Source organism: Oreochromis aureus, linkage group 3 (genome assembly GCF_013358895.1).
Source record: "Oreochromis aureus strain Israel breed Guangdong linkage group 3, ZZ_aureus, whole genome shotgun sequence".
In the NCBI taxonomy this organism is placed as follows: domain Eukaryota; kingdom Metazoa; phylum Chordata; class Actinopteri; order Cichliformes; family Cichlidae; genus Oreochromis; species Oreochromis aureus.
The window spans coordinates 117,621,742-117,630,722 of NC_052944.1; the positions used below are offsets into that span (position 1 = coordinate 117,621,742).

General features: G+C 42.0%; 2 long non-coding RNA genes across 2 annotated transcripts; both read left to right on the forward strand.

Annotated features, from left to right (window-relative positions):
* The first annotated feature begins 397 nt into the window (after positions 1-397).
* LOC120437965 lies at positions 398-5,223 on the forward strand. Its single transcript, XR_005611541.1, has 3 exons — positions 398-452; positions 2,396-2,529; positions 5,174-5,223. It is a non-coding gene; the product is annotated as an uncharacterized LOC120437965 (long non-coding RNA).
* Positions 5,224-5,240: 17 nt separating this feature from the next.
* On the forward strand, positions 5,241-7,067 carry LOC120437961. The gene is made up of 3 exons (XR_005611536.1): positions 5,241-5,301; positions 5,386-5,487; positions 7,011-7,067. It is a non-coding gene; the product is annotated as an uncharacterized LOC120437961 (long non-coding RNA).
* Positions 7,068-8,981: the final 1,914 nt, after the last annotated feature.

Genomic DNA, 8,981 nt, shown 5'->3' on the forward strand with positions numbered 1-8,981 from the left:
TTCTCTTTTCATTCTACACACAGGAATGAGTTGAGTCATTTTTGTTTGTTTGATTTTAGTTCTCATTTGAGTTTTCGAGTTTCGTGTTTGTAGTCGAGTCTCCTCAATGATCTGTGAGAAGAACAATAAGTAGTGTTGAATGTTGATCTTGAACAAAGGTTTGGAGAAGCACAAACGTTTTTAAGACATATTCAATACATTAAAAATATTCTTTAGAGAGTCTGCTTAGTCTTTCTGCAATTTTTCACACTGCAGTGTTACCTGTGCTGTACTTTTAATTTCGTCCTGTCTGTGCTGTTTCAGTGTTCTCAGTGTATTCCTATGGGTGGAGACAGAAACACACACCCAAAAAGAGCTTAGAGCAAGAATAAAAGAGGAGGAGACAGGATCAGAGTGGGACAGCCTCAGCTGTGGAGTGGAGCTTGTTGTTTGTGTCTCCGTGTGAAGAAATTGTAAGTTTGCTTTGTTTCCTCCTTTAACAGTTTGACTGTTTGTGATGTTTGGACCTGATGTTCAGCTCTTATTTCAGGACAAACTTTGATCACTATTGTTTTTATTGATTGACTGAATCCAAACTGGTTGTCAGTCAGTAACTCTGCAATGATGCATTTGTTACTGTGATGAACAGTTTGAATAGATATGTTTGAAATTTTATGTCCAACAGTCATCACTGATGGAACAATGATCGTCCCTTTAACTGGAAACAGATAAAATCAGTTTGTTCTTAACATGCCGACATTCAGGTTTTACTGAGTGACGTCAAAACAACACAAAGCTGCTCCAGCTCAGTTCAGGGTCATTGCAAACAGAAGAAGAGGATACAGATTCTCATGCTCAACATCAATATTTCAGGCATGTTTTCACTCCTGCTTAAATCCTACATATACTTGATGTTAATGCAGGACTAAAGCCTCTCAGACTCAAACACATTTAAACCTCTGTGACTCAGGACTGTGTGAAGTGCAAAACCGATCCCTTTTTAATCTGTTTCAAGTTAAACACAATGAAGTGTTCAAAGGAAAAACAAGTTACTTTGTGAATCCTGCTTGATGGATCAGAGCAGAGGCTTCACCCTCACACTGTGCTCTCTAGGCAGTTCATTACTCTGTCAGTCTGAGTTATTCACGAAACACATAAGAATAGACTTAAAACACAAGGAGCTGATAATAACCTGGTTAATGTTGGCACACATACACACACACACACACACACACCCACACACACCCACACACACACAAACACACACACACACACTGTGACACTGTCAGACATGAGGAAGTGTGCAGGTAAACTTTGCTCTGAAATGATAATGAGTTACACAGACTGATGGAGCTCATAGAGTGAGACGTTTATTTTACATGAAGTAAACCTGATGTATGATCTGAATTCATCTGTAGATCAAATTGATGTGTTAGTGTTCATATAGCTGTGTTTAATAACCTGTTGTTGCTGTTGATGCTTCACCAAGATCAGCTGTGCTACAAACTGGAACTCTGCTGAGTGCAGTTACTAGATTTACTAGTTTGTGGTGAACTTCCAAGAACGAATGTTTCCTTGGCTGAAAACACTGAACATAATTTTTTTTTTTAAAGGGACGAGTTAAAGCAGAAGATATTTTGTGTGTCAGTGTCCCAGAACATGTGATCTTCACCAAGACAGGCAGAGAAAAGGTCTGATTATTGTTGCTGAACTGTGATGGTGAAAAGTCTCCTCTGTTGATCCCAGTGTGACTGAAGTCCGTGTGATGAGTGAGGACTGAGCCTGTGTTGGTCTCTAAACAGGATGTAAAGCATCAGTTCAGTTGTATTAAAGCCCTGAATAAACAGTCCTTCTGGATCCACTGTCTGTGTTTGGCTCCTCATCTTCAAAGACTCAAAACAAGATGTTGGTCACATGACCATCAACATAAAACACAGGATTTGCCGCAGATGTTAAAGTGTGTTCTCCATGTGCTGCTGATCATGTATGTTAGTACCTGTAGGATCGATGAAAAGCTCTGATTCAGTTCACTAACCAGGCTCAGGGGAATAACTGGGATATTTCCCCAACAGAGACGTCCTGCTGGGATCATTTTCCTGCTCTACACTCTGGTGTTTCTGCTCAAAAAACAACAAAATGAATGTTCATGAGCCTACAGATCATGGACTTCTTTGAGAAACTTAAAGAAGACGCTTTTCTTTTCAAGCTCCTTAGACTGAACTTGAACAAAAGATTTGAGGAGCAGAAAAGTTTTTAAAGATAAATTAATTAATAACTGTTCTTGACAGAGTCTGTTTATTCTTTATGTTGTTTTTCACTCTCCAGTGTTATTTCTACTTGTCCTGTACTTTCCTTTTATTTCTGTCTGTTCTGTTTTCTGTAACACGTCTGCTCTCATGTCGTACATTATCAACAGTGTATCAATGCATTCCTATGGGTGGAGACAGAAACACACACCGAAAAAGAGCTCAGAGCAAGAATAAAAGAGGAGGAGACAGGATCAGAGTGGCACAGTGGAGCTTATTGTCGGTGTCTCTGTGTGAAGAAACTGTAAGTTTGCTTTGTTTCCTGATTTAACAGTTTGGCTGTTTGTTTCTGTGATGTTTGGACCTGATGTTCTCCATCACACCGACACTCTCTCTCCCCTCTGTTCCATATGTAACAGAGGGAGAGAGTCTCTCACTCAGAGAACCAAGGTTACAATGTAACCACACGTTCAGCTCTTGTGTTTGAAGACAAATCCTCATGATTATAGATTATTGATTGGCTGGAATCAAACAGTTTGTTGAACATTTATTCATGTGGCAGTTTCAGCTGCTGCTCACAAATCTGATAACAGGGACAAGTTAGTTCCACGAGGAGAAAGCTCATCCGGGCGCTTTAGCCTTGTCAGTCATGTGACCGTGTTACTGTTTGGGCTCAAACTGACACGAGTGGTTTAGCTGCAGGGCAGGTGTGACAGGACGATGCTGCACAGCCTCATTGTTCAGGTGTGAGTCACACTCTTAGTCTTCATACAGTCCTGTTTAACAACATGTTCCTGTTGATGCATCACAGAGATCAGCTGTGCTAAACTCTGCTGTGTGCAGTTACTAGTTTTTCTAGTTTGGTGATGGAAACATCGATGAGACATCACCAAACATCATTAGCAACACCTCTGAGTCCGATTCTGACTCTGTGCATAAAAACACAAATATCCCTTCATGTCTGTGGGTTGATCTGATTCTGTAATGTGAGAAACTTTGATGTCTGATTTTTGTTTTATCATTAAAGTCCAGACTCGTAATTCTTAGAGGTTGGACTCAGCAGGCACTCCATAACGCAATATCACCACAATCCTTCACTTATAATTTCATATGATTGGAGTTTTGAACATTGAGTGAGTTGAGTGATATGATATATGATATACAGTGATATGTTTTCATGTAGTTACAGTACCATGGTCTCTGAGTGTCAGTGAAACATAAAATGTTTCTAGATGCTACTGTCATGGTTGCTAGGTAACCTGACACTTTCTGATTTACATGCGCTCACTTCCGGTGTTGTGCCAAGTTAATTATCCCGAGCGTGCACTGGGCAGGGAGACTCCGCCTCCATTAAAACCAACTAGACGTGGAAGTAGTGACGTTTTAGTTTAGTGCAGACGTGAGAGATGAGTGTCGTTACATTACTTTTCAGTTTGTGTTACAGCATTTTTTTGTTCACAAGTGTTATCAGACAGGACTGTCTGTGAAGGTTCTCAGTCATCCAGGTCATCGTAGTCTGGAAAGAAAAGCGTCTGGACTTCTTTAAGTTGCTTGAAGACATTTCATGTCTCATCCAAGAAGCTTCTTCAGTTCTAGGGTCAAATGGTAGAGAGGCCCAGATTTAAGCTCTGTGGGAGTGTCCCACCGAGAGGGACGATCATTAGGGGGTCCATTGTCCCTCTCGGTGGGATACTCCCACAGAGCTTAAATCTGGGCCTCTCTACCATTTGACCCTAGAACTGAAGATTGATGAGAGGTGAAGAAGAGGTGAGCGTCTGACAGAGCAGAGCCAGTTTAAAGGAGCCACTATGACTCAATAGAAGCTGTTAAAATCTCCCAGTTCTTTTAATCTTTGGGCTGAAGGAAGGACAATACTCGGTGTATAAATGCTCAATCAACAATTATTTATTTCCATATAATTCAACACTTAAGAGCATAAGAACCATCATGATGGGGAGACCTGCCTGCAGAGGGTCACAGCAAGTCTCAAAATGGTGACGGGTTACTCAGCTTCTTATAGCCTCTAGTGGCCCCCACCTAGTCGTAAAAGCCTAAACATTCACATTCTTTCTCTCTTACGGCGCCTAAGTTATGACCTCGGCTCCCTGTCTTTCTGCTCTCTGTAAAGGTGGGGGCATGGACTGTAGTCTGTTTCTCCCATTATCAGTACAAGGCCCTCTGCACCCAACATTCTCTTCATGATTCAGCAGTATGAAATGTCAAGAAACAGTGTAACACATTCAACAGTGTTGAGTAATGCAGGTCAATCCAATAGATCTAATGATTTTCACACTCTTTTAAGTCAGAAGTATAATGCAAACTAAAACTACATACTGATCACACACTCTATATTAAGGGGTATAATATGATCTACAGCAGTATCATAATTCAACTACTTTGATTACATATATAAGGTAACATATGCTAACAGAATAATCTCACAAAGCTCTGAGGTCACACTGTCAACATGTCAGCACACAAGCTCACACATGACTGCTTCACCAACATGGAGCTCTGAGTGTTTATTGAAGGATCATTGGGTAAAAGAGGCTCTAACACAGCTGACTGCAGCCTTTAGCTGTGAGCACACAGTGTCTCACATTTACATTCACTTTACTGTCAAACACACTCAGTAACTTTAAACAGCTGCTGTTATCAAGTGAAAATAGCAAAGATTTCAGGGCTGAGCCCCAGTGTTTCTCCTAGTAACCCCTCAGACAGTCACAACTCATCAAAGCTTCTCTTTATCATCAGGACAGATTTAGGTGAATATCATTTCACATTTCTATGTCATCATCCATCAAATGTTGACACATAGTGGGTTTGTCATTCTCTCAGTTGATACTGAGATGAAGCAGGAAAGAAGCAGCTGATATTTGGACAGCACACATGATGGAAAGGAGGATTTCAGTTGATGTGCACATGAATGATTTGTGTTTCCTCTGCAGGTGAAGGTAGAAAGTGTGTGTGAGCTGATGTGAATTGAGCAGCATGGATCAGTGTGAGGAGAGAGGAGGAGTCCCTCCTCTAAAAGCACTCTGTGTGGGGAACATGAGAGCCAGACCAAAGCTCAGAGGTGAGATGACCATCTCTAACTGTCCATGACTCTTCTCCATGTCACAGCTCAGCACTCAAATCACTGCTCCATCATTATTCACAGGAACCCACCTGGACCTCCACCCAGCTCTGTGTCCTGTAAGAGTGACGGGTCTAAAGATGCTGTTGTTGACTTCAAATCAGGCGTGTGTCATCCTCCAGAGAGGTAATGTGTGTGTAAATGTTGTGTGTTTGTGAATAAGTCCTCCATCATGTTTAATGATGTTCTCAAATTGTCTGTCCTAAAACTCTTCACTCAGTCTGATCCCCACTTCCTGCTCCTCAGCAGTGTTGCTGTTTTCATCAACCAGGACAGCAATGAACTGAACTGTTGTTTCCTCATCAACTTCTTTCTGTCTGCTGAATCTGTAGAAAATCAAAGTGAAACGTGTGTGAAAATGCAGCTTTTAATGATCCAGTTTGTTAGATGAACGTGTGAATGTTGCAGTGTGCTGTTAAACAGTAACACAGTAACTGTGACGTGTCCTGATCTGACAGTAGATCATGTTTGTGTTCTTCTGCACATCACACAGAGTTCAGCTTTATAGGCTGGAACAGTTTGTAATATAGATTACAAATATATATTATATATAAGATAGAACACAATTTGTAGTCTACATAATGTTAGCTGATAAATGGTAAATGGACTCGACTTACACATCATCAGTGAGGATCAATGAACTGACCTCCCAGCCCATTGTTCCTTCAGTGCTGCTGGTTTCAGACATTGTACAAATGTCCTGTTTATAAGGTTGGAAACCTGCAGTCAGCTGAGACTGAAGAATTCACTTGATGATGATGAAACGTTTCTCCCACTGAAAACGTCCAGATGAACAGAATCAACTTTTTGGGAAATCTGAATATATTTGATATCCAACTATATTTTATACAACTTCCCTCATTCAGCCATTCACTCAAGCACTTTTTTCTGTGTAAGTACTTTCTATTTAACATTCACACTCATAGTATGAAGATAAAACTTTCAGACATTCATTTAAAATGCAAAGTTTGTTTTAGAAATCAAATCAAATCAGAGGTGTCAGATGATTTCTGACAAAATGACACATGACGGATTTATGACCTATATTTATGTCCTACAATAATCTACCAATTTTGTAATACTGGGGCGATCGTGGCTCAAGCGTTGGGAGTTCGCCTTGTAATCCGAAGGTTGCCGGTTCGGGCAAGACTCTTCACCCGTTGCCTACTGGTGGTGGTCAGAGGGCCCGGTGGCGCCAGTGTCCGGCAGCCTCGCCTCTGTCAGTGCGCCCCAGGGTGGCTGTGGCTACAACATAGCTTGCCATCACCAGTGTGTGAATGTGTGTGTGAATGAGTGGATGACTGGATGTGTAAAGCGCTTTGGGGTCCTTAGGGACTGTTAAGGCGCTACACAAATACAGGCCATTTACCATTTACTGGTGTTATAGTGGGGGAGGACAAACCTGGGATAATGTTCTGGACTTTGAGCAATGAACTGCTTGTGGCTGATGGTTCATCAGTTTACCTCCCAGTGAGCTAATTTTTTTTCAATTTAATGAAGTTTGATCTTCTGCAACATCATCCTTTACGTCACCACTGAAATAGAGTCCATAAGAAACAGACTAAAAATGTTTGATATTTTCAGAATCTGAGAGGATCTACAGGATCTTTATCCTGCGCTTGAGCTAATTCTTGATGATTCATTCACAGAGTGGACCAGCAGAGCTCAGAGGTTCCCAGTGGTCAGTCTGCCCAGCAGCATCAAACACACCTGGACTCCATATTTATGGTCTGTACATGTACAACAACTACTTTTAATAATAATAGATAATAATAATACATTTTATTTAAAAGCTCCTTTCAAAACACCGAAGGACACGTGAGCAAATAAGACAAGCATAAAAACAGGAAATAAACACAGTAATAAAAGAAAGATTAAGAGCATGGAGAAGTTATATAGAGTAGGCTATTTTGAAAAGGTGGGTTTTGAGGGGGCACTTAAAAAGGGGGAAAGAAGTGATGTTTCTAAGGTCAGGGGGTAAGGAATTCCAAAGTCGAGGGGCAGAGAGACTAAACGACATGGATCTGATGTTTGGCTTCATGATTTCAGTCTGATCAGGTCATTCATAAAGTATTCTGTTCCAGCTGCTGGAGGAGAACATCATCACTTTTGTGAAGAACGAGCTGAAGACGATCCAGAAGGTTCTGAGTCCAGATTACCCAGAATGCTTAGAGAGTCAGAGGAGCAGCAGCAGAGAGGCATTTGTGAAGATCACAGTGGACTTCCTGAGGAGATTGAAGGAGGAGGAGATCGCTGACCGTCTGCAGAGGAGTAAGATGATTCATTTTGGGGGGAGTTTGATGCTTATTTCCACTTCCAAGTGATATTCTACATGTTTTTTTTCTCATCAAGAATTTCATGCTGCAGCGTGTCATCGTAACCTTAAGTCTGCTCTGAAGAATAAGTTCCAGTGTGTGTTTGAGGGGATCGCTAAAGCAGGAAACCCAACCCTTCTGAATCAGATCTACACAGAGCTCTACATCACAGAGGGAGGGACTGCAGAGGTCAGTGATGAACATGAGGTCAGACAGATTGAAACAGCATCCAGGAAACTAAACAGACCAGAAACAACAATCAAACAAGAAGACATCTTTAAAGCCTCACCTGGAAGAGATGAACCAATCAGAACAGTGCTGACAAAGGGAGTGGCTGGCATTGGGAAAACAGTTTTAACACAGAAATACAGCCTGGACTGGGCTGAAGACAAAGCCAACCAGGACATCCAGTTCATATTTCCATTCACTTTCAGAGAGCTGAATGTGCTGAAAGAGGAAAAGTTCAGCTTGGTGGAACTTGTTCATCACTTCTTTCCTGAAACCAAAGAAGCAGGAATCTGCAGCTTTGAAGACTTCCAGGTTGTGTTCATCTTTGATGGTCTGGATGAGTGTCGACTTCCTCTGGACTTCCACAAAACTACAATCCTAACTGATCCCAGAAAGTCCACCTCAGTGGATGTGCTGCTGATAAACCTCATCAAGGGGAAACTGCTTCCATCTGCTCGCCTCTGGATAACCACACGACCTGCAGCAGCCAATCAGATCCCTCCAAAGTGTGTTTCTATGGTGACAGAGGTCAGAGGGTTCACTGACCCACAGAAGGAGGAGTACTTCAGGAAGAGATTCAGAGATAAGGAGCAGGCCAGCAGGATCATCTCCCACATCAAGACATCACGAAGCCTCCACATCATGTGCCACATCCCAGTCTTCTGCTGGATCACTGCTACAGTTCTGGAGGATGTGCTGGAAACCAGAGAGGGAGGACAGCTGCCCAACACCCTGACTGAGATGTACATCCACTTCCTGGTGGTTCAGGCCAAAGTGAAGAAGGTCAAGTATGATGGAGGAGCTGAGACAGATCCACACTGGAGTCCAGAGAGCAGGAAGATGATGGAGTCTCTGGGAAAACTGGCTTTTGATCAGCTGCAGAAAGGAAACCTGATCTTCTATGAATCAGACCTGACAGAGTGTGGCATCGATATCAGAGCAGCCTCAGTGTACTCAGGAGTGTTCACACAGATCTTTAAAGAGGAGAGAGGACTGTACCAGGACAAGGTGTTCTGCTTCATCCATCTGAGTGTTCAGGAGTTTCTGGCTGCTCTTCATGTCCATCTGACCTTCATC